The sequence below is a fragment of the Triturus cristatus genome, chromosome 7, assembly GCF_964204655.1.
Source record: "Triturus cristatus chromosome 7, aTriCri1.1, whole genome shotgun sequence".
In the NCBI taxonomy this organism is placed as follows: domain Eukaryota; kingdom Metazoa; phylum Chordata; class Amphibia; order Caudata; family Salamandridae; genus Triturus; species Triturus cristatus.
The window spans coordinates 1,046,366,044-1,046,391,602 of NC_140590.1; the positions used below are offsets into that span (position 1 = coordinate 1,046,366,044).

At 48.5% G+C, this 25,559-nt stretch overlaps 1 protein-coding gene across 4 annotated transcripts in view; it reads right to left on the reverse strand.

Annotated features, from left to right (window-relative positions):
* The window catches only part of RBM27 (RNA binding motif protein 27), a 691,940-nt gene that overhangs the window by 173,317 nt on the left and 493,064 nt on the right, over positions 1 to 25,559 (reverse strand). The gene's annotated exons all lie outside the window — the stretch shown is intronic.

Here is a 25,559-nt window from a genome sequence, read left to right on the forward strand (position 1 = left end):
ATCAAACTTAAATACCTCAGTTAAACTTTTCATTTAAACAAGAGGCTGTGCACGGGCACATATCCACGACATCTCTGGAAAACCCAGTGGACTTAATCCAGGTATGCCTACAAAGGACAAAATTAGTACCCACTGCCCTGGTATCCAGCCTGGTACAGATAACATATTTGGCCATGCCCAGACTATCAGATATCATCGGAATCCAACAGGCCCCAAGATCCTCCGGGACTGCTGTCAAGATCAAGCTGGCCATGTCCCAAAGGGCATCGTTCCGACAGAAGACTGCATTTAAGAAACGTAGAGTCAACCTGGCAGAGAAGAGCACATTTTGGCCACAGGAGTCTAGCCTTTTGACTTTTCTAACTGGCAGATTGGTTGAAAATGAATTAGATTTCACCCTACTGGTCGAGGCTTGTACAATAAGGCTCTATGGAGTGGGGTGTTTCTGAGAACATTTAGGTACGAGCCACCTGCTTGTTCACAGGCAGGCAAGAACCTGGTTTTGACCAAGGTAGCCACAAGATCTGTGAGGGCATTGTTCTGTAGAAATTCTGTGAAAACATTTATCTTAGTAACAATGGAGTGCAAATGTAATTCCAGTTGTTCAGCTGCCCTCCGGACTATCATTGCAAACAAGGAACTTTCCTCTGTAGTGGTCCATGTAGCGAGTCATGAGATATGAAGCCCACTGGTGTTTTGTAAATCATGGTACAGGTTATTATCAGTGTAGCGAGGAGGGAGGGAGAAAGCTATACTGCTGTAATAAACCTCCTGCGTTGCAACCTGCTTTTGCACAGTCAGAATCGGAGCAACAACAAAAAAAAAAAAAAAAAAGAGTGGAGCCTGTGCTAATTGATGCAATGTGATAGAAATACATGGTTAGAGTCAGTGTGCATGACAACAGGTTGTGCTTATAAAATCTGACAGTGTATCGGTCTAGCGTAAGTAGACGTCTGTTTAGGATCTGACACGAGTGTCAGACAGAGGTCAACTACTGACACCAAAGATGTCAGCACAGGTGACGGGCCCTAGAAACAGACATGGATCTAGGGTGTAGAGTGGAATTCTGTACCACAGGCAGTTGGCCTAAATGACGAGTCCGGTAACAAGAGTGAGTACACAGTTCCAGGGAAGAACCTGCCAGTGAAAACCAGACTGGTGGCCCCTGAAGTTCCGGCACCAGAGTGAACAGAAGCACCCCAAAAAATCTGTAGCTTCGCCTCTTTGAAGGTCTCGATCTGCTGCAGGGTTACAGATAGCCTGAGACCTGGATGGTGTGCAACTAACATCACAACGACCTCCTACCTTCTCTTTGGAGTCAGAGTGGCAGGATGGAGTTAGGTCCTACTTAACTCTATGCTTTCATTTCTCCTTGGACTTATTGGAGGACTCAGTGGGAAGAGAACAGTCACTGGAGCAGCCCTGGGACAGAGACTTAGGCCAGGTTCTTGACTTGGAGTGGTAGCTACATGAAGGCCACGTTCGGTGACAAAACTTTACATTCTAGTCTCAAATCGCCTTCAAGTGCATGAGGGCATAATTATCACACAACTTTGAGTAATGTCCTGAGCCCAGGGACCAAAGGCACACCTTATGCAGCTCCATAACCGACATCAGCTCCTGCAGCATGGTATGAATCCAGGTGTTTTTGGTGGGGGGCATAGTTCCCTAGCACACTGTGAGAAAAGTCTGGAATTGTTGGAAGACTGACAGTCGGAAGTGGAGCTCCGGATCAGTCAGTAGAGACAGAAAGAAAAGAAGAACAGGGGTGGTGTTTATTTGCGGCTTCGCTCCATTACTTCTTGGGTGGTATGGAGTCAGCGCAGAGCTGCAGTACAGCACTTGGCGGCGCACAGGATCACTGATACAAAAAATTCTCTCTGAATCCAGCCTGGCACCTGGACTTTCAAAGGTGAGGACACTGTAGTTATTAGAATCCATCAGATTAAAAAAAAAAATCTTTATAAAAGCTATCCATATATTAATGCAAATGTCTAGAAGACCTTTCTCTTGCAAAATGTAGTGTTCTACCCTGTAATCCGGTTTAGAATGATATAATTCAAAACATTTCTTGATGCAGCATTTAGGCTGATCGACAAGAAGAACAACAGAATCAAGAATCTCTCAACTTCATTTTTCCAGCACATCATGCAGTGTTTTTGTTCACTTGTCTTGAATTAGATGGCTCTCAACTGGCATAATAGCCCCCTGAGAGGCGTTCAACATTCTTACACCGTTCTGCCTCCAGGTCAATAAGCTGGTTGTAAAGCAGACCAGAGGGGAGAGAGCAAAGTGGAACTTGAAAAATGCAATTTTCCGACTCCTCTTGTAGAGGACATATGAATTGCGAAGACTAACTTCCACAAGGTAAGGACATTTTATTTTATTTTTCTACACCATGTTATAGATTCTTTTGTGACATTATGCAACCGCGTAATTTGATTTGTTCCATCGACACCACCCATGTATCGGTTGTAGCCCAGGGGACATAGAGGGTTTCCAACAGGTGTGCCCTGACTATAAAAGTAACTTCTATTGTTGACATGGACGGATGACAAAGATGTACAAGCTTTTCATCTGTGGACAGGAGTTCTGTGCACCTTATTGTTGCGGTTTCACCCCATTCTTGTTTTCTTGCTACCAACTGAACAGGGAAGCCCTTTCTATTTTTGCAAACTGTGCTACAAACTAGAGGGCTGCTGGTACATACAGCTTTGAATAATGGCAGGCCAGTATAAAAACGTATTATTTACAAATGGTAGCCACAATGTTACATGAGGTGCACTAAGTTACAAAAGATTTTCTCCAGGACATGGCTAGCGATACCCCAGATCAGTTATGCATAAAGATTTGTGTTTACTATTTGCCCAGGAAGAGTGTCACTAAAATATATGTGAAATAACTCAGTTGGTGAGAAATGCTACACTTCAAGAAACACTCCAGCAGCTGCAGTGAATAGAATAATCGTGGGCTAATAAAAGTTTGGAGCAACCCACGGACAAGACTGACTAAGGGTTAGGGCGTGCAGTTACAATGCAAGATGAACAAGACTCTGGCTTGCAATTCTGGGGCTCAAGGTGGCTGTCCTGAGTCACAGCTTGTATTTCTACAGACACAGTGGACACACTGCAAGTTACAAAACGTTAGCAGGCTTGCGACAGAGTATACGTTATATCAATTCCTATTAATTTGGTAAATCTTCATCACTAGAATTATTAAATCTGACCTCATAGGGCACCTACTCTGAGCTGGAGCCCATGGCGGCACAGTTTTCCGTCAATTGCTCTTCGTTACCAATACCCAACTGCGGTTCTTCTGCATCTTTGGCCATCAACATTTCTGCCACCTCTTTAGCTGTGATGCGTTTTGCAGTTTTTCAAAAATACATGCAAGATATTTGTCACAGTGGTTTTTTTTTTAGACCCTGTCTTTGCTGCAAGTGCACAGATTTAGCTAAGGAATTGGTGAACTTTTATTTTATGATTGGCAAAAGAAAGAATTTACTTACCCAACAGAGTGTGTGTAATAATGTGACAGGAGTAAAGGAATACATGTATGCAGGAATATAGAGAGCAAACCTAGCCGAAAAATGGTAGAGCATTGTACAGGGAGGAAAGCGGGTACAAACAAACTGTGATGGGGTTAGCGGACTCTAAAGAGGGAAAGTGTCTTGCTAGTTCATAAGAATAAATGGGAGAGGGTGTGTGCATGAGAGTCAGATGTGCTTTTTAGAGAACTGAGCAACTATTTGCTTTCCTGTGTTTGGGTGAATGGCGCTTTATTTCTCAAAATGACATAAAATTTCAATGTGCTTGGGTGTGCTGCATTTGTCTGAGAGTGCTTGTAAGAGAGAACGAGAGAGCGAGAAAGACCGCGCGAGAAAGACCGCGCGAGAAAGACCGCGCGAGAAAGAGCACTTTTCTGGGTAGTAAAAATGGGAAAGTGTGAGCAGTGGTATATGATACATACAGGAGGTTATGTATCCCCTGGAGAAAGTGTCTGGTAGAAGATTTGTGTGCCTGCGAAGAGTTGTTAGAAATTCAAAGGCTGTGACCTAAATGTGTTTGAGGAAATTCCATGGTAGGAGCGGTGCATTGTCACTTTCTACCTTTCTTCGTTTCCCACAGATCCTTCTTGTATATGACTGTGGTGTTATCAGTGATGTCATTAATCATGTCATAACAGACGCAAAATGTGAGATCATAAGCAGGATATTGTGTGGGCATGAGTTATAGTTATCTCAATAAACAATAGCCGGTGCATTTCTGTGTTTTTTTTAATGTAGCTTTTTTTAATCTTATTTCAAAACCCAACAATAACATCACAAAAAAATACACTGATTTTTTTTTTTACACAAGGTAAGATCCGATTATCATTCCCAAGTATAACATCATTTTAACATTTGTTTTTTCCAGTGAAGTAGTTATTCTTTATGCCACAAAACATGTGGGGGGGGGGCGTGGCTACGACGGCAATGGAGGCAGAAGTGTCTTGGTAGAGCTCTGTCGGAGGCTGCCCTAAACAGGCTTCCATCTACGGTTGCAGACATCCGCCGGATTTCCCGATCGACTACACGTTGCTATGACCGTACCCTAAAACTCCGTTGGAAGTTTCAACCTGCTCGGAACCCACAAACCGCGCCGAGACCCCTGGGTGTGTGGGCTGCCCACTGAGCTGCTACTGTGCAGGCGAGATCGACTACGTGAGCCTGTGGCTTGGCCCCACCCACAGGGCCGCGGAAAAATGGCGCAGCCCCCACAGAGCTGGTCCTGGGTGCATCACCGCGGCTTCCCCGGATAAATACACGACCGGAGAACACCGAGAAGCCACGAGACATCGTAGCGAATGAGAGTGGACTGCCCGCACGTCTCTGCAGACCTGCTTCGCGCCGCTGAGCTTACGAGAGAGCAGCACATTCCCCATGGGTCCTTTAGCAGATCCTGTTGAGGTTGTTGCCGTGCGCTGATGGCGGGGGTGGGTGGGTTCTCTTTGGTTCGTAGCGTTTTTGAGGGTGGGGTTTTTCTTTCTGGGTTTATAGGCTTGTTTGGAAAAGCAGATGACGGACAGTGGATCATCCGGACCAGCCTCGACATCCTTCTGAGCCCCCATTGAATTTCGCCGCCCGACCCTAGGGTTGTGGGCTGAATGGCTGTGTAAGAAACTTACGGCGGGGGGACGGAGGGGTGTGTCTCATTGATCTTGCTTGTTATATAATGCTGGTCGATTATGTAACGATTTACTGATTCCTGCAATAAAAATATATTTAAAAAAAAAAAAAAAAAATACGAGAGAGCAGCACACCCGAGCTGGAGATGCTCACATGGCGCACCTGAAAGGTGAGGCGCCGCTGCTCCGCCATTGCTCTGAGACTCCATATCCTCCCGGTGCACTGGCTGAAGTATTGATCGGCTGGGCCCCCCCTCCTGTGCACCGGAGACTACCGGTGAGTGAATTATCTCAAAGTTAGTGGTGGTGGGGACCCACCAACACACGCCCGGAGCTTCACTTTCCCTGCAGGGCCGCCAGTGAAACCACATGCGCTACCAGACGGCACGGGGAGCACATCTGTGACTGTTCCAACAGGGGATTGTCCAGCCCGCGCCAGGGGACCCTCGACTGGTGTTGCATGAGGGACCAGGCGTTGATCACGATCGGCTTCACCCAATGCTTATTCCAGACGTGGGACCCACACCTCGGCCGCGATAGCCAGGGTTCCATCAACTGCGCCATACGCCTAGACCCTGTAGTAAAAGCGAGCTGACCACTGGGGCACAGGCTGTGCCTGGGCATGTCATTCCTGCTGAGATCGTGACTGTGGGGGCACATACAGTCCATTACACCAGCGCTTTAGACTCTGACACATCCACATAGTGAAACTACACGTGGCGCGGGCTGAGACACAAACTTTGGCCGCCTGCTCCTGGGCACACACCGGCCCTGGGGAGGGCCACCTGGGCCTTTGGGGCGCTCCCTGCAGAGGAGACTGCTATCGACCAGATGACGGCACCATCCTCCTGACCGCATTATCGCCATCACGGTGGGCCCTACGCCGAGTCATTCAATGTTGTGACTATCTTTTCAGTGCCTCTAAGCCTGGAGTGAGAGGCAACTGTATTACAGTGAATGCGCCCAGGTGTGTGCACGGGGACCCCTTGCCGGTATCCTGAGTTGTGAGGCGCTTGCCGTACGATTCTACTTGGCGCAAGCACGAGATTGACTGCAGAGCTTCCAGTCCCTGGAACACAGCATCCGAACGACCGCGTATAGTGCGCGACACCCCGTGTACACTCTAATGTCAGGTGGAACCCATGCGCGGACTGGAACAGGAGTAGTACAGGCCCCACCCCTTTCAACCAAGCCTAAATCAGATAAGATGGCGAAACAAGGGCTCATGGACCAAACTTCTAACAAGCTAGACGCGGTGCTTGCTGAGGTTGGAAGATACCATCAATCAAACCCGCACCTCCTTGGAAACCAAAATCGATAAGGTGGCAATAGACCTCACTCATCTACACGCAGATCACCGGAAACTGGTGGATCGCACCGCCGTCTTGGAAGCAGCACTTGCTGACATCAAACTGCAGGTGACGCAAACGGATAAACGTGCAGAATTTACTAAATCTAATGGAGTTCCTGGAAGAAAGGGTTGATGATGCCCAAGGACGAGCTTGACGAAATAACGTGCGCATAGTGGATCTGCCGGAGGGGAGGGAGCCCGCTTCTTACGTGGAAAACTGGCTCCGAGAACTGCTTCCTGAAGGGACCCTCTCACCCCACTTTGTGATAGAGCGCGCACATTCCAGTTCCAGTGAGGCCCCCTCCTACGGGCTCGAATTCACGGCTCCTTCTTATTCGGCTCCTCAACTACAGAGATAGGGATTCTATATTGCAAGAAATCAGAAAACTACAAAATATTCAAAAAGACAATCACAAAATAATGTTTTTCCCGGACTATACCATACAGGTACAGAGGCAGAGGTTTTCATTTATGGCGGTGAAGAAACGTCTCCGACAGAGCAATATACAATACTCCTTGCTATTTCCGGCCCGCCTAAGGGATGTTGCCAACAGCAAAACGCACTTTTTTTCCACATCGGAAGTGGCGGAGGATTGGATCGATATTTTAAACGACACGGGAACTCAAGACTCAGGCGCTATGGCAAAGATGCCAGAGTCAAAGGCTCCTTTCCGCCGCCTCAGGAGAGAGCGAAGATCAGCGAGGGCACGGACACCACCGTCACCTGCTGCAGGCCCACCTCAGACCTGATCCTCAGTGGACAGCGAGAGGCACTTCAGGCAGTGGCTGAAATCAGCGGCTCCTTAATGACCGAAGATGCTTCCAACTCCAGTCACAATGAGCAAACGAGTGATGATGACCGGGCTTATGGCCTACAGACTTCACAAGACTCATGCGACCAGCCGAACATCACCCCGCAAACGGCTGATGATATAGTATGAACATTGCAAGACATCGCTGCTGGTTGTAATGCTGGTACAGGTACTATTGTTTGAATGCAATGGTGGGTAGCCGTTTATGGTATAGTCTTATGAGAAGGTCACTGATAAGAACTCAAATGCAGTTTTGGGTACAGGGATACGAATATGATCCGGGTCATGAGGATAAGATTTAGTCAACCTACTCTACTACTGACTTTTGCGCTCCTACCTATACCTTTAATTCAGTGGACGGCATTATGTTAGTAAGAGTGGTCCGCCTTTTTGCTTATATTCAGCCTGGAGATGGGGAGCCTCCACGAAACAGTCTGCACACTTGGACAATTTTCACAGCGTAGTGCGAAGCGCACACCCCCCTTAATAGATTTTTTGTTTTGAGAGGTCATTTATTATATGCCGGATTATGAAGTACAAAGTGCTGAAAGTCAGAAAGCTGGGGGAGTCGTTAACTGTTGGGCAAATTGCACCAAATGTGTTTAAAGAGCTGACACGTGACTGTTCATTATCGGGGGATTACAAACGCCATGGTTTCACTTGAAATTGGTACATGGAACATGAGAGGCATGCACACACCATCGCGCAGATATCAGGTATATTCGTACCTTAAACAACATCATATACAAGTAGCTCTCCTTCAAGAGACGCACCTAGCTAAAACAGAAATTGTGGATTTACAACTACACGGAACAGGATACTAGGCATTTGCACGTGGTGCACTCATATGGGTTCAGCCAGGGGTTCCATTTAAAATTACAGATTTGTTGGTAGACACAGAGAGTAGGTATGAAGCAGTTAGAGGCACACTCTATGGCAGGCAGATTGTCATTGCGTCGCTCTATGCCCCCAACACAGAACAAGCTGCTTTCCTAGACAATTTATCACACGTGCTAGCGCCATGGCATGATATTCCCATGGTTTTGGGGGGAGATTACAATAGTGTAAAGGACGTCTCTCTAGATCGCTCCTTTCCGCCCCTTCCAGGTACAAGCCCACGCAATGCTATGAAGGCGCTGACTAGCTGGGCAACACAGTGGCACTTAAGGGACATATGGAGGCATCGCAACCCCCACAATAGAGTATACTCCTACTACTCAGGTAGTCACGGGTTACATGTGCAATTAGACCGTTTCGTGCTCTCAGAGGAGCGGCTACCACATGCCTCCGCAGTCTACTATCTGGGCAGGACGCACTCGGATCATAATCCGCACATTCTTGAAATGAACTGGGAGCACACCAGGCCGCCGATTTCCACCTGGCGGCTGCAACCGGATGTCCTCCTAGATGCACCATTCTGCAACCTGCTAGCCACTAACATCACACACTACTTTGAAGATAATGTAGATACAGCCACAACCGCACAAGTTGAGTGGGATGCATTTAAGGTAGTGGTCAGAGGCGATTGCTTATGCGCGCAGGCGGGTATGCGAAGGCAGCTGGAGGCTGAGCTAACAACTTGAAAATAAGCTGCTTCAGGGAGAGGGCGAGGCACTTTGAGTCTTGACAGCATCGTTAGTGCGGGATAGAGAGGAACATTCCCGACTGCTAGAGCGACTTAGTCATTTAAACTACGCGGCACACTCAGCGTGGACACATCACATGGGGGACAAACCAGGTAAATTGTTGTTGTGACTGATACGGCAGGATGTTGTGACCACGCCTGTGACGTCTATAAGAACTGCTCAAGGCATCACTGTACATACACAGGGAGACATACATAAAGCCCACTATGCTGAAATGTACAAGTCATCTTTGCGAACTACAAACACAGACATACAGGCCTATCTTGCACTACCGCAACTAGCCCCGAGCCAACAAGAGGAACTAGATAGCCCTATTCTGCCGGAGGAAATTAGAGAAAATATTTTCTCCCTCTTGAATGGCAAATCTCCGGGTCCAGACGGGTTGCCGGTAGAATTTTACAAAGCCTACTCTGACATACTAATACCAGAGCTGCTACGGGTATACAAAGCGGCAATAGAAGACTCAGCACTCACAACCACGCAAAATGAGGCGCTGCTGATCTCCCTCTTAAAACCAGGCAGATATCCGGGTTTCGTAGGCTCCTATCGCCCGCTGGCACTGCTGAACACGGATTACAAAATATTTGCCTCCATTTTAGCCAAACATACAGCCCCATTGGTAAAAACATTGATACATCAAGATCAAAACAGATTTGTCCCAACTAGAAGCACCTCTCTGAATATACACAGGCTGTTGAGAATCCAGAAATATGCCTTGGAATGCTGGCCACGCTCTGGCTGTCTGGATCTGGAAAAAGCCTTCGATTCACTAGAATGGCCCTATCTAGCAGCAGTATTACGCAAATACGAGCTGGGAGAAGGATATTTGCAAATGGTGCAGTCATTATATCCGCTTCCTACAGTGCGGGCTCGCACGGGTAAGCTCATCTCTGATACCATACGAGTCCGGCGAGGAACCAGGCAGGGGTGCCCAATCTCCCCACTGCTTTTTTCCCTTGCCATGGAGCCGTTGGCAATCCTGCTTCGGGAAAGCGGCATGGATTGGGGCATTCCCCTCGGGGACGGGCTACATGTGGTTTCTCTATATGCAGATGATCTGCTTTTATATGTAAAAGACCTACATAATATCCCTCCAGACATATCTGAACTCTTTCGCATATTTGAAAAAATGTCGGGACTCCGGGTAAACTGGTCTAAATCGGGTGTCTATTCTTTTGATAACGACGTGGCAGAAGCAAATATAACCATTAATAGGACTGCACTCACCTGGTACCCACCAACATTCAGATACTTAGGCATTTACATATATAGGACCCCAACGTATATACTGGACGGTAACCTAGTGCGAGCTATCTCTTCAGTTAAGGCACAGATACAGTTCTGGAAACCCTCCCATTAAATGTAATGGGTCGCATCACGTTAGTCAAAATGATAATAGTACCGAGATTGTTGTATTATTTCGAAAATCTTCCAGTATATGTTAACGTCAGAATGTTTTGAGAACTGAAGGGCTTGATCCGAAACCTGATCTGGAACAAGGGAAGGCCCAGAATAGCACTACAGAAACTATATGCGCCACCAGAACAGGGTGGATTGGCAGTTCCCAACTGGCCGCCCAGCTGCAATGGGTCACAAAATGGATGAGTGGCAGGAACCTGATGGACACAGCGACCGTTTCGCCTCCGTGGACACAGACCCAAGTATATAGTCTGTTCCACTCTCTGGCGAGATTCCCCCGTTCGACTCGGGTACACATTGAGCTGGCCCATAGATGTTATCGGAGAAGCCTACCACTCACCAAGGGCACAGTCGCTTATGCTCCAGCATTGCCACTCACCGGAACACCCAGGGGCAGAGAGATTGTGACGGACATAGCGCTGACATCCTGGCGTGAGGCAGGAGTAGAAACGATGGGAGACCTGTATGTAGATGGCACTCTTTCTTCTTTTGAAGTTTTGGCGGCAGACAGTGGCATACCAGCAGGCCAATTCCTCCTACATGCGGCTATAATGCGGAATCTGACGCTAGCGTGGGGAGACTTGACAGCTGAACAACCGAAACACCTGCTAATGCAGTATTTGCCTGTTATAGGGGAGGGATCGCATGTGATTCACTGGCTAGTACAAGCTTTGCTCACTCATGTATTACAACCAGTACAGAGTCTCCGTAAACGTTGGGCTGAAGACAGAGGCCAACCCTGGACTGATAAAGAATGGGAACGCGTACTAGCCAGCGCTACATACATACTGTGTAGCTCAAGGTTTAAGCTTATACAAACATATCTTACACAGGGCGTATCTCTCACCGGATAAAATAAACCAATAATTCAATATTAACACCTCCAGCTGTCCACGATGCAGACTTAATGGTGCTGACTTCCTACATATGATGTGGTCCTGCCCCTTGCTCCTGACATACTGGTACACGATTGCAGAGACACCTGCGACATGCACCAACACCCAGATGCCCAAAACGTGGGAGGTCTGCATACTGGGGTTTTATGCTCACACCAAAGACAACCGGGTGAGCTCCAGATTACGCGATCTGGGACTAATAACTGCAAATAGACTGATCACCAAACGTTGGAAACACAAGGACCCCCCTGCGACAATTAGCTGGAAAAAATCCCTAGAGGTGTGGGCACAGGCAGAGAGCACCATACTCCACAGGGAAGAAACAGCGGGGTTGCGCAAGTACCCAATAGCGCAACCCTGGGATGACATCCTTAAAGCATTTATGCATCCTAATGCTGCACCACGCACACCTCCTACGCAGCAGGCAGGGGACAATGATGACAACAACACCCAGTGAGTTCAACATACGGCATGTGTTGTTGTACTCTAAAGCATTTGTAGAGATAGGACTTTAATTTGCATGACTTAGAAACATTCCATGACAACAAACTTTATCACATGACACCCTGACTTCTTTTCAGCCATGTACAGAAGAAATACAGCTCAAATTAACAATTAATAATTCGACTTAGCCACAGCTTATGTTAGATGGCACCTCTCACAATGTTACATCATTGATCTCATATTTGATGATTCCTTTCTTCCTTTTTTTTCTTTTTCTTCAGTTGTAGTTTCATATTAAGATGATAATATCTATCATCTTTGAAGATCTGCAAAAGTCTTGATTCTGTGATATTGAAGGTTAAAGTTTCGACATGTGTTATATATGTAGAGAGTATTTGTAAGTAATTAGGCGTATTTGAAGATTGGCAGCAAATTGATAGGGCGGTGCGCTCATGATATGCAAATACTGTTATGCCACTAGAGATAACATACGCGTGTAAAGGAAGAACACAATAGTCCATACATGTACGCAAATGCACATGCTATAGCTGTATATTTTGCTGTGATTACATGATGAAAATGTCTGATCTCATATATACAGGATCATAGCAGTATCGTCTTTAATGTGTGTAAAGCATGTAAAATTGCATGTTTACATTGAAAAAGAGAAAATTAATAAAAGATTTATTTTTTATTTACTGATGTAATATGCGAGGTTATAAGCAGTACATTGTGGGGGCGCATGTTATATAGTTAGCTTTGCTAACTAACATTTTTGAGATGTTTTTAGTTCAATGTTGGTACTGACATACTCACCTAATTTTACCTTTACTTTAGCAACTAATTTTAACTTTACTTTAACCTTTGTTTTTTTCAGTCAATTTTAAGGTTTATTAATGTCAAGTATTATTTTGTTACCCTACGTATAGGCCCTGTGTGGCGAGGGTGGTCTTAGCTGCACACAGCCCACAGCCTTTGGCTGTGCACACCAGGGAATTGCCAACAGGGCCCGGCCTATGGTATGGTCAGGTCAAGTGGATAACCCACCCACAGCCAGCACCGTTGTTTACTACTAGCATGGGTGGTGCAGGGGCAAATGGGAGGAGCTTGTAGGTTACTTGGCAACTTTGCATACTCCGTAGAAATTAAAAAGGAGATCCTTGTACTCTCCTCTCAGACCAGGAGATGACAAAGAACCCTCTTGCCTTGGTCAATCACTACAGAAGAGAATGCCCTACAATAAATCAACTATGCATTCACCTCCATCAAGGATTTCAGATCGATTTTCAAGGTGCAACTGTAGAGAAAAAACACTGTCCATCAGGCAGGAAAATGGCAGGACCACTGTTGCATACTACTAACCTGGACGGGGCAGGCCAAACGGGTAGAGCTTGTCGGTGATTTGGAAACTCTGTTTTTTATGGGGAGGGGCAGGGGCACACGGCAACTCCACCACCAACCCCCTTCCTGAGTTTTTAAAAGGCCTTATAGAACTCACCCCCCCCCCCAAACTCCATCCCCGAGAAAATGTTTCCTTTTTTAATTTTGGTTAGGGATCAGCACGGCCCTTGTCCCCGAGCCTATTCTGGCCCTAGGGACCCTCAGCCCCCAGGACCCATGTTTAATATAGGTGGCTGCCCTGGTGCCGACCCAGGGCTCCCACCATACACACATTGGGTGTGATGGAGGGAGCCCGGAAGCATGCTGCAGGAGCTGGCAATGCTGCTGCCCTGAGGGAGCAGCTATTAAAGCCGCTCTCTTCGGGCAGGAGCAATATGTTGATCTATTTCCCTGCCTGTATCAGTGCGGGCAGGGAAATAGATTAAAATGCTGCTCTCAGCTGCCAGGAACATTTTTAAAGCTCCTGCCCGCTGGGAGCAGACTTAGTGTTTGCTCCTGTTTGACGGGAGTTTTTAAAGTTTGTTCCCGCCAACACAAGTTTCCCAGACAGTGCTGGTACAGGTAGGTAAACTGCTGTGTCCTGGGAGTGGGCTTCCCAGAACCCAGCAACTGAGCCAGCCTCAGGGAATGGGGTTCCCCAGAGCCATTAATGACTCGGGGAGGGGGCCCGCTGCCCCTCCCCTTTTTTTTTTGCTTTAAGTAGCGGCTCTGGTGGACGAGGTCCCCAGGGTATTTTAAATACTCGAGGGTGGAGTGGGGGAGCTGTGGCCCCCTTCCCTTTTTTGGTAGTTTTGACCCCAGTAGTGGACTCCCAAGGGCCTTTAATGGCTCAGATGGGGGGGCATCTGCATCCCTCCAGTTATAAATGCAGCCCCAGGGCGGGCTCCCTCGGGCCTGTAATGGCTCAGGGGTGGGAACTTGCATCCCCTCCAATTATGAAATGCGGCCCCAGGGGTGGGCTCTCTAGGGCCAATAATAGTTCGGGAAGAGGGGGCCATGGGCCTGGGGGATACTTCTCAGGGGCTATAATGGCTCGGGGGGGGGGCATTTTTTCAATTTTGGTCGGAGGTGGGTGGGGGTCCTTCTGGGCCTTTCCCGCCATGGGGCCTGTGTGGGGGAGGTGAGATATCCCTACCCTGCCCCCTTATATCTTTCTTTTGATCAAACTTCATGACAGGGGGACTAAGTCCCAGAGTCTTGTAAGGGCTGCCATTAACATTTTTCTCATGTTGCTGGCAGCCAATCAGAGCACTTGCTCCCGGCGTGAGCGAATTGGCCCAAGGAAAATAAAGCTCCATAGGCTAATCAGAACGCTCTATATTTTAATTGGGGTTCCAGCGAGAGCCTCAAGACCAACAGTTCAGATATACAAATACTTTTCACCCTTAATTTCTATAAAACTACTTAACGGATTTACATCAAATCACAAAAGCAAAATCTGCAGACTAAGATCTAGCTTCCTGACAAATTTGGTGCAATACCATTCAGCAGTGTTTGCTGTAGCGCTTCTTAAAGAAGTCTATGGAACATGTATGGGGATTTTGCGTTTCGAGGACCTCCATTTTTCTCTGCCCCCACTTAACAGATCACCCAGAAATTTTCCATGCACCAACCAGTCAAAAAGTAGCACCTTTTTGCAAAGTTTCATACTGATTCAAACAGATCAAAGTTATTAGCAACCCACTCAGAAGCTTTTAGTGGAGATCATAGAACATATACCAATAAACTACAATCAGGACGATAGAACTGCAGGTGATAATGAACTCAGTAAGGTGGCGAGCTTTTGGATTGCAAGTCTTTAAAAAAGTGAGCACTATTTCCAAATAAAGGAGTTTGTCTCATCTGAAGGAAACATTTTCTTTGTCTGTCTGTAAGGCAGACCCAGATACGCTAGAACTTGTACAGGGAAAGTTACAGATTTCTGGTGGTTTATTCTTAGACTTAGGGCATCATTTAGATAGCGGTCGGTCGGACCGCCGACTGCTATCATGGCGTTCAGGAGACCAGTCCGACCGCTGAATTAGGAAGCTACCGCTGGCCTGGCGGTCACAAAGTGCTCCTTATCGCAGTGGCATGTGCTGCGGCCAAGGAAAAGGGCCATATCACAAGCCGCCATTAAAAGGAGTACCTCCTGCACGTCCATGGAGAGTGTGCCATGCACCATGTCATGCATGGCACACGGTCCATGAAGGTAAGTGGGTGCATTACATGTGCCCCCAGGGCCACTTTGCAGTGGCCCATGACGGACGAGGGCCCCGTTTGGGGACCCCAATATCCCTTTCCAACAGCCTGTACGTGGCGGTATTTCCACCATTAACAGTCTCTGGGGAAGGGATAGCCAAATCCCGACGGTAGTTTCTGGCTAGGCACAGCTGCCATTCTAGGCCGCAACTTCAACCATGGCTCCGCCGGGATCTGAAATCCTGGCAGAGGCAGCGGTCCAACTGCCAGCATTATAATGCTGTTTGTTTTTATCCGCCAGCTGTCTAGATCAGGAAAAATAATATTTGTTGACATTGAAGGCAAGCTGCAGCTATTGTCATGCAGCTGGAAAATGTTCAAGGAGCGGACATCAGACCAAATTGCAGCACTACATATTTGTTGAGCAATACAAAGAATCTCTGGTATCTTCTGTGTCGGTTTGCTTTTGGTATATAAAAGAAGGCATCTTGTACATCCGCAGCACACATCCAGTCCTCTGGCTTGAAACAAACAGAAATTTGATGGAGTGCTAACCTACATATTTTTATCCAACCATGCAAAGATCCAAGACTGGTGTGAATTCTCTCAACAACTTTTTTCTGAACCAGAAGAAAAGCCTCTTCTCCTGTGTTTAGGGTAAGGGACTAGATCTATTGCATTTTTATTGTTGTTGTAAGAGTTCTCTTTTTGCAATAAGCTGTGGATGTGCTCTTAAGCACAGAGATTAGCCACCAATTACAACAGTCTGCACCCACTTTGTGATACCCTTCTCCTCCGCCAGATGCGTAGAGATTGCGCCATCCTCACTGGAGTGGTAAACAGAGGGAATTGCAGGGAGGAGTCATTGACAACTAACCGAGAGCACTCACCCGGAGGAGTCAGTAGGTTGAGGCGGACGTGATTATTCTTTGAGCCACCCTCTGTTATCAAGAGTATCTCATAGCCCTTCTGATGATGTTGCTTCTGCTGCAGTTACAGCAAGGGAACCAAATCATCTATCAAGGATAACAGTGGTGTTCTCTGCACCTGTATTAAGACCAGATTTTTTTTCCCAAAACCCACGGCCTGTCAGATTTCTTTTTCACATTTTGTTCCTCAGCGTGTTAGTCAAACCGGGATGAGCCAGCAAATGGGGGTTGAAAAGATTTTAAGCTGGGCATCAGACTTCAGGGTAGTCGGGTGCAATCAGAAAGAATGCAGTAACTAGATACCGGCAGCTCCGCAGAATCAATATCCTCGTTAATCACCTGACTCTAAACAAGGAAACCATTGCAAACCATTTTATCAATATCCTACCTGCGATGTTGCAGTAGGTCATTGGTGAAGAATTTAAGGCCATCCCACATATCTGCTTTTATAAGCCCTGCAAAGTATTTAATGCGTGTTTTTCACTCCAACTGTACAAATCTGTCTGGGGATGGTTAGGATTTGGTCAGTTATTTTTATACCTCTCAAATACCATTAACGAGCCGGGTAATAAGGTTTTAGGGGAAGTTAGAACACTAAGGTTCTGCGAAGAGGACCAGTCCACTCTATCAGAGGCCTTGTCGGAATCTGCTATGCCTTGATTTTCCAATCAAACTGCTTTTTTATTATTACATACCATTTTTCGATTTCTAGTCAAACTCGTGATTTAGGTGAACCAGAAAAGTTAGCACTATACCTGATCTGGTTGCCAAAATGTTTGCGAAAATTGTGCCAATAATGTTCAAAATAAAATGGACATACGAACTACATCCTCCGTCAATCCAAGTTTGATTCTATTATGAGGAATAATGTGGCCTCCATCATGGAGAACGTTGTTTCTCCTTTGAGCATGTGCTGTTAATTACCATTGCCAAGTTCTCTTGTTAGTCGAGGGATAATTTACTCTAGAAACTGGCTGACAATCAGTCTGGTAGAGGGCAAACGTTAGGATCTATATTAATTTTACCACCTTGTCTTTTTAGATGGGAGCATTGATACATATTTGTGCCCGCCCATCCAGGGAACAGAAAGCAGCTGCACTGAGGAAGGCTTCAGCCCTACCGAGAGGTTTCCCGAATTGCTTCAATGTCCACTGTTCTTCAATGAGGAAGGTCCGGTTTTCATCTTCAAGTTTCTCAACCCAAGAGGGGGTGCTAGAGGGTGCACGGCAACATGGCCGCACTCTAGTGAGGCTCTGCCCGGCTGATCTTTTATCCGACAAATATTCGCATGTAATCATTGCATCGCAGTGATGAAAATGTGAGACCTGTGTTGGGGTGCGCTCCTACCTACACTAGCGGCAGTTTGGAGTCCTGGAGGCCGTCGCAACGTCCATATTTTCAACTCCACTGGGCCCTGCGGCGCATTGGTAAAATGGCAGCGGCTGTGGAGGAGTGGTTGTCTGTGGGTGCCCGTTGCCGCTTGCGACACCGGAGGCATGAGTAGCCAGATTGGTAGGACCAAGAGCTGGAGGGGTGAGCGGCGACCTGCCTGTGAAGTGCACTTGCTGAAGCCGCTGGAGAGGCAAGAGGGTGTTGCGATGATGTGGGCCGCGGAGCCCAGGTGGCTGAGGTGCAGAGCAGCCACACCGAGACAGCGCTGTAGCTGGTGCCGCCCTTGGTGAGTGGGGTGCGGCCTGGCCCAGGCTGGTAGCTGCAGCGGGTGTAGGCCGCGGCCTGCGAGCTGAGGCTAGGTGCTGGTGTGCGGGAGAGGTGAGGGCCGGAGCGCTCATGCGCCATATCTGTCGGGTGGCGCTGCAACTACCAGGCGTTGACGGACTGTGGGTCCTGCGGGGTTTAGCTGAGAAGGGTGTGTGAAGTGGCCGTACCTGCGTTGCAGTTAATCGTTGGCCTGCGGTCCCGCACAGGTGTCCCTAAGTTGCGGTACGACTGCTGCTTGCCGCCATGTGCACCCCAGTCCAAGGCTGATCTGTGCAGTATTGCCCCTGTCTGTGCCACAACACGGGGGAGGCCAGTTGGGACATTAAGCGTTAGCACCCACAGGTGTTGGGACTGCCTGCTTGGCCAGGACGCCTCTATGCATAATTGTGGCAATGGTACAGCGGTAGCTGACTTGGTCTAGGTCTGGGGGCCCTGGGAGCTTTTCCTGTGCTGCATAAACGAACTTCGGGTTTCTTGACTTCAGGACATTCTGGCCCGCGGCTCTGTGGTGGTTGCCTCTTGTGCCTCTGCTGGTGTCTACGTTGCTGCATGCCGGACTGCCTGTATAACGTCTACTCTGCATCTAGCCCTTCGCCCCAAACCTGCTTCTCTTTGTATCGCGGATTGCTGGAATGGTGAGCCCCTGGGTCTGCATGGGACTACATTACCGCATTGTGTGATCTACTTTTGGGCACTTCACCTGAGCATAGAATTCGGATCTCTGTGTGCATGTGTGTGCACACCTCCTGTGGCAGAGGTGCCGTTAAGCCACACGCCCACCCCTGTAGTGGATCTGCCTATTTCCTGGGCGGGCTGTGGGCCCTGTGGCACCGGGCTCTGTGGCTGCGGGGCTGGGTGGCCCGCTGGGAGTTTAGGGCTTTGCGCTGTGGACTGCTGACGAGCGCTGGCTGGAGGGGCCTTTGATTAGGAGTGCCTTATTGTGTAGACCGCTCTTCCCAAACTGCTGCGTCCACCATATACCATGGGGAAGACGGATACGACTCCGCCTCGCCACACGTCTGAGGCGCGTAAATCAGGAAAGTCCCAGCAGAAAGCAGCCTCTGGCTCAGAGGTGGAAATTCCGGAAGAGGACCCCTCTACACTGGAAACCACGCTGATGGCTATTCAGAAGAGTCTTCAATCCATTGAGGGAACTGTGTCAGCTATGAATCATAGACTAGACCACATGTCTGCACAACTGGCACAGCAGAACGTGAGAATGGGCAAGGTGGAACAAAGAGTCAACAACAGAGGAGGGTCTCAGTGAGATTGCGGGAAAATCACTTAATATGGAAAAGGTTTTGGAGCTGATCCGGGCAAAAAATGAGGACTTGGAAACCCGATCACGTCGGAATAACATCAGAATCACGGTCCTTCCGGAGTCTGCGAATACTGGTCAGATGGAAACTTCATAGAGACTCTGATAAAAGATCTCTTTGGTCCCGAGAATCTTTCCGCCATGTTTATAGTTGAACGAGCCCACCGTTCACTGGCGGTGAGACCGGTGCCGTGTACCCTGCCTCGCCCCATAATCGCCCGCATCCTAAACCATAGGGACTGCGACGCCATACTGAGGCTGGCAAGGGAAAAAGGCGCCATCGCCCACCAGGGGAACTCACTGTCCTTTTTCCCCAGACTTTACAGTAGCAGTTTAATTTGCTCGTTGGGAGTTTGGCAGTGTGAAGAAACTCCTCCAATCAGAAGGCATTCCATATTCCATGCTGTACCCGGCTCGCCTGCAGGTTATTCCGGAGGGAGACTCCAAAATTTTGACTACGCCCAAGGCGGCGATGGAGCAAGCTGAGGAATTGAAGGGTCTGCGCCACGACTACCAGTCTGAGATGGACGAAGGAGATCCCAGAGTTATCTGTACTGCGTCTGTAGGACTGCTGACCAAATAGTCTCCATGCAGGCCCTCTTAAGTGTTCCCTGTGTGTAGGCTTAATGTTCTATATGAAGGTCTTTATTTGCTGGTCTTTAATTGTTAACTGCGATGCAATAGCACCTAATGTCTACTTGTTCGATCCTAGCACAGATGCTAGATCTGATCAGTCACCTCCTGCATAGTAGGAGGCTAGTAGCACTCTATTACCCTCCTGTATGGGAGTTCCCCACGATATGCAATTGTTTGGGTTGTTGATGTTTGGGGTTGTTCACTCAGGGAAGGGATAGCTTTGGCAATTTGGGAACGCTGAAGTGGGTAGGGGAGGAAGGGATGGGCGGGGTTTGGTGGGCACTTCCCGTTGCACTGAGGATGGTCCTGGGCGAGATAGTCATGCTGTATGTTCGCTCTCTTGCATGCCAATGATAGTAGCCGTGTTGGACCTCAAACTATATTTCATTATTAAACACAACACGCACTGGTGGTAGCATTAAGTTCCTTACATGGAAAATGCGAGGCCTTAATAGTCCCAAAAACAATTCACACCGTCTTTGCCCATCTGGACAGGTTGGTTGTACAAGTGGCCTTTTTGCAAGAAACGCATCTCACTAAGCTCTCTGAGAAAGGTATAGGCGCTCGTTGGGCAGGGGTGGTGGTGGCCTTCTCTTTCTACTCCAGGGGGGTGATGATTTTGGTAAAAAAGGGGGTTCCCTTCACGGTCCTATGCTCCGAGACGGATATGCATGGCAGAGCGGCGATGGTGCATGGCAAGTTTGGAGGTGTATTGGTCCTCCTGGTGAATGTTTATGGTCCGAATGTTGATGACCAATGGTTCTTTGCGGATGTCTGGGACTGAATCTCCAAATTCCCCTCAGTGGAGATTGTGTGTAGGGGGGACTTTAACAATTGCCAGGATGCAAATGTGGATAGATCGGTGAGTGGGATCGCACAACACAAGCAAGCGACAGATGCTTTATTGGGGATGATAGAGGCCGGCAACCTTTACGACATTTGGCGTTTGAAGCATCCGGTGGCGCAAGAGAGTACCTTTATCTCCACGTGCATGGCACATGGTCACGCCTGAACTATTGGCTGGTCTCGGAGAGAGTGCGTTCGTGGGTGGTGAATGTGAGTCACTTGGCCGAGAGGTTGTCAGACCACTCCTCCGTTGCACTGGACATGCAGGTACCTGAATGCGAACGGCCCACCTTCACGCGGCGCCTACAGTAGTCCTCTCTGACAGACCTAGATTTTAAGTGTACGGTTGGTGAGTCAATCCACAATTTTTTTAGGGAAAACGAGGGCACTGTGACGAGCACTGGCGTCCTCTGGGAAGCATTTAAAGTGATCGGGGGTCTGTATAGGAGCACAGGCCGGAGTGTTGAGGGACCTGCGACGGCGGATCAGTAAGCTCGCGGCAGAGATTGCCGCTTTGGAAAGGGATTATGAGTGTTGTTTTGTCCCGGATAAGCTTTCTGTGATGCTAGGTCTGGGTACTGAACATAACAAAACTGTGGATCAAGAGATGGCGCACAGGTCTCGACGGAGCATAGCTCGCTATTATGACGAGGGGGGCAGACCCAGTAGGTCTCTGGCTCAGAAACTGGTGGCGTCCTGGAGTCATGACGGCATCACCGAGATGCTCAACACAGAGGGCGTTTTGCATTACACTATGCCAGAGATTAGTAGAGTGGTGCTGGATTTTTACTCCATGTTATATAGGGATCATGCGCAGGTGACGACCTCTGATATTAATGCATACCTAGATGACATTGTGCTCGGATGGTTGTCCCTGGTGCAACGTGAATATCTCACACAGCCGTTTGACGTTGAGGATGTCAAAATGGCCATAATGTCCCTCCCCACGTGCAAAGCGGCGGGCCTTGATGGCCTCCCCAGTGAGTTCTACAAGGCATATGCGGACGATCTTGCGCCTGTTGGGACGTTTTTGCAGAGGACTATGACTCTGGAACGCTACCACCCTCTCTGAAGGAGGAGCTACTTGTTACGCTACTCAAGCCGGACAAAGCGCCTAATAGGTGCGATTCGTACCAGCCCTCATTTATTATCAATATGGACGCCAACATTTTGGCAAAAATGATAGCCAGCAGACTCCAGCCTCTTATTTCCAAAATGGTAATCCCAGATCAGTCGGGTTTTGTGACACGCTGCACTACTTCGAGCCGGACTTCCAGGCGGTTGCTTTACTACTTGACGCAGCAAAGGTGTTGACTCCCTTCTGTGGGATAATATGTTTACAGTCTTGCTTTGAATGGGTCTACCACCTTTCTTCCTCAAATGGATTAGATTGTTGTATAATGCCCCAGTTGGGCGGATTCGGGTGAATGGCTGGGTCTCTGAGGCTATCCCTATTGCAAGAGGCACGCGACAGGGATGCCCTCTGTCGCCGATGCTCTTTGCGCTCACGTTGGAGCCCCTTGCTTGCAAGCTCCGCCAGAGACGCGCACAGGCAGCGCTGCGTTTTAGACAGAGACCACTGGTGGTTTTGCTCTACGCGGATGACATGTTGCTCTATGTGCGTGAGCCCGAACGGTATCTCCCGGAGCGGTTACGTGAATATGTGAAGTTCGAGAGGTACTCCGGACTTAGTATAAATTGGGCGAAGTCCACGGTGTTCCCGTTGACGGCTGGTACAAAAGAACTGGAATTGGACTTCCAACTGGTGTGGTCCTCTCATCCTGTGAAGTACTTGGGGATCTGGCTGCATAGAGATCCTGGTGTCGTGACTGCTGAAAATTATGGACGCCTCATCACTAAGATCACGTACCAGGCAGCGAGGTGGGCTAAATTGCCACTCTCCCTAGCGGATTGTAAAGCAGTCGTGAAGATGTCGATGCTGCCCAAACTTCTCTACTTGTTCATCAACATCCCACTTCACCTTAATATTGTATTATTTAACAAGCTTCAATCGGCCTTGATAACAGTCGTCTGGGGTGGCAAGAAACCTAGGTGTAGTTGGGATGGGCTGGTGCTACCCTTCGAGAGGGGAGCCTTCGAAGCTCCTGACATGAGGCTCTCCTAATTGTGTGTGCAGGTGCAGTATGCACATTTTTGGTATTATCCACAGCGGCTTCAGCCCCACACTGCGATTGAGGCAGACTCTGTTCTCCCTGTACCATTGGTGGCGGTTCCCTTGACTGCAGGGGGTGGAGGGCCTAGAAACGAAATTAACCCCGTCCTATGTACGGCATGGGCGTGGAGGACGCTTGAAAAACGGGCGCGGTTATCTTACCTCTATGCTCCCGCGTTACCGCTTGTGGCTCACCCGGAGACTGCCACTGGCACGAGAGCCGGCGGCTGTGACAGCATTGAGGGCAGTGGGCATCACAAAGCTGGGTGACTTATATAAACAGGGTCAGATTCGATCACTCTCCGACGTGCAGGCTGGCCGGGGTGTGATGCTGGGTTTTACCTATGTGCGGGTGCGGCAGGCGATTAGAACTATTTATTCTGATTACCCAGCGGAACCAACTCCATTGCAAGCACTGCAGGCAGTGCTGGCAGGTAAGGAGCGCAAAGGGCTTATAACGAAATTGTATAATGCATCTGTCCAGGAATGTGAGCCTCTTCATTCGGTATTGGGGATGCTTGGACGCTGGATGTTTGACAGTTCTGCTGTACGCTCACTGGTCGCTTGACGGCGAATTGTAATATCCGTATTATCCATTTTAAATTCCTGCACCAGTTACATTACACGCCGCTCCAGTTGAAACATTTCGGCCTGCGTGAGAGTTCCTGCTGTGTGCGTTGTAGTCAGGATGATGCGGACTTCCTGCATTTGGCGTGGGGTCGCGCTGGGATACATGCCTTTTGGACACAGGTCTGCTTACTGACGTGGTGATGGAGCCTGTGTTATGCGATCCAGCTGTCTGCCTGTTGGGGTGGGTGAAAACCCTTAAGCTATGCAATCGGAGACTGGTAGCGGTCTCAACATTACTTGCTTAGCGGGCAGTGGCGCAGTGCTGGGGGGGCTAAAACCAAACCAACGCTGGCAAAATGAGTAAGGGACATGATATATTGCAGGGAACAGCTAGAGATATAATCAGAGGAACTGCCTGAGGCCTCACGCCCCAAGGACTTCTGGGCCCCTCTTACGCGGTACCTTCTAGGGAACACAGATTTACAGTGATTAAGATGTGTTATGAGTGCGCTATATGAGCTTGATGTCTTGGGACTATATATATGAGACTTGTTTTTATATTCAAGGTGTGTGCTGCCTTTGGATCAACCATATTATACGAAGTGCCGGGAAGGGGGACGCGGGGGGGGGGGGGGGGGGGGGGGGTTTGGGGGCGGGGTGTTCTTTGAAACACTGTTGCAACATGGAAAAATTGCTTTTACAATTCGCCTGTAAATGATTGCTGAGGCCCAGCAATTGGGCATGTATGCTCTTGTTTAAGCGGTCTGATAATCACATTTAAAAAAAAGACAAGCGTTTGCAATGCAATAGGTCTCGCATTTATAAGAGTTTGAGCTATTGGCATTGTAAAATTACAATGCCTTTTATTTATGTTTTGGTTTTAAAAACAAATAAAAGGCATTGTCATTTGCAATGTCAGTAGCATAAACTCTTATAAATGCGAGACCTATTGCATTGCAAATGCTTGTTTTTTTTAAAAATGTGATTATTAGACCGCTTAAACAAGAGCATAAACTCGCATAAAAGCAGTGTGCGACGTGCAGCAGTGTGCGGCGTGCAGCAGTGTGCGGCGTGCAGCAGTGTGCGGCGTGCAGCAGTGAGTAATGCAGCAGTGTGCAGCAGTGTGTGGCGTGCAGCAGTGTGCAGCAGTGTGTGCCGTGCAGCAGTGTGCGGCGTGCAGCAGTGTTTTGTGTAGCATTGTGCGGCGTGCAGCAGTGTGCGGCGTGCAGCAGTGTGCGGCGTGCAGCAGTGTGTAATGCAGAAGTGTGTAATGCAGCAGTGTGTAATGCAGCAGTGTGTGGCGTGCGGCGTGCAGCAGTGTGCGGCGTGCAGCAGTGTGCGGCGTGCAGCAGTGTGTGGCGTGGTTTGTAAAAAACAAGAAAAGCGGACATCAAAGGAAGGGTGGGCGGGAACGAGCATATGGGGTGTGAGTTATAACAAAAGTTAATTGTTGTAAGAGGGGATGCAGGAAGTGAGGCAGAGCGCGCGCTGGCGAAAGCAGTCTGCTGCTTTCAAGTCCGATGCCAGATGCCAGCTTTGCGCTTGAATGCCTCACATGCACTGGCCATAAACCGCATTCCGAAGGTCTTGTGCGGCTTACTAAATCTCTCTGAATGCATGAGGCGGCGCAGGAAGTAGCTGGTGGCAAATGAAATGCGCGTGGTTGTGCGCGTAACCGCCACCCAATCCGCCTGGGAAGCCTTTGGGAGCATTTTCTGAAGCCCCTACATAAGTCTCGCTGAGCGATCGCTTACGCGATAGCCAGGCGAGACCTAAAAAGAAAAGTGTTTCTCAACCCAAACTCACTAGTTAGTAGCCTTCCAGGCTCGTTCCCTCCCTAATATTTTGGAACGAACCACGGTACATTGTGCTCTCTTGCTTCCCTCTCCACCCCCACTCCCCCAATCATCTATGATTGTCTCCACTGTTTATGCCACTGATTTTGACTAGTTTTGGATTGTGCATTTTGGTAATCCTTCTTGCTCTTCTTCAGGAGAATCATCTCCAAATTTATTTAGTCCTGGGGCTGCTCTTGACTGCCAGCACTGCTTT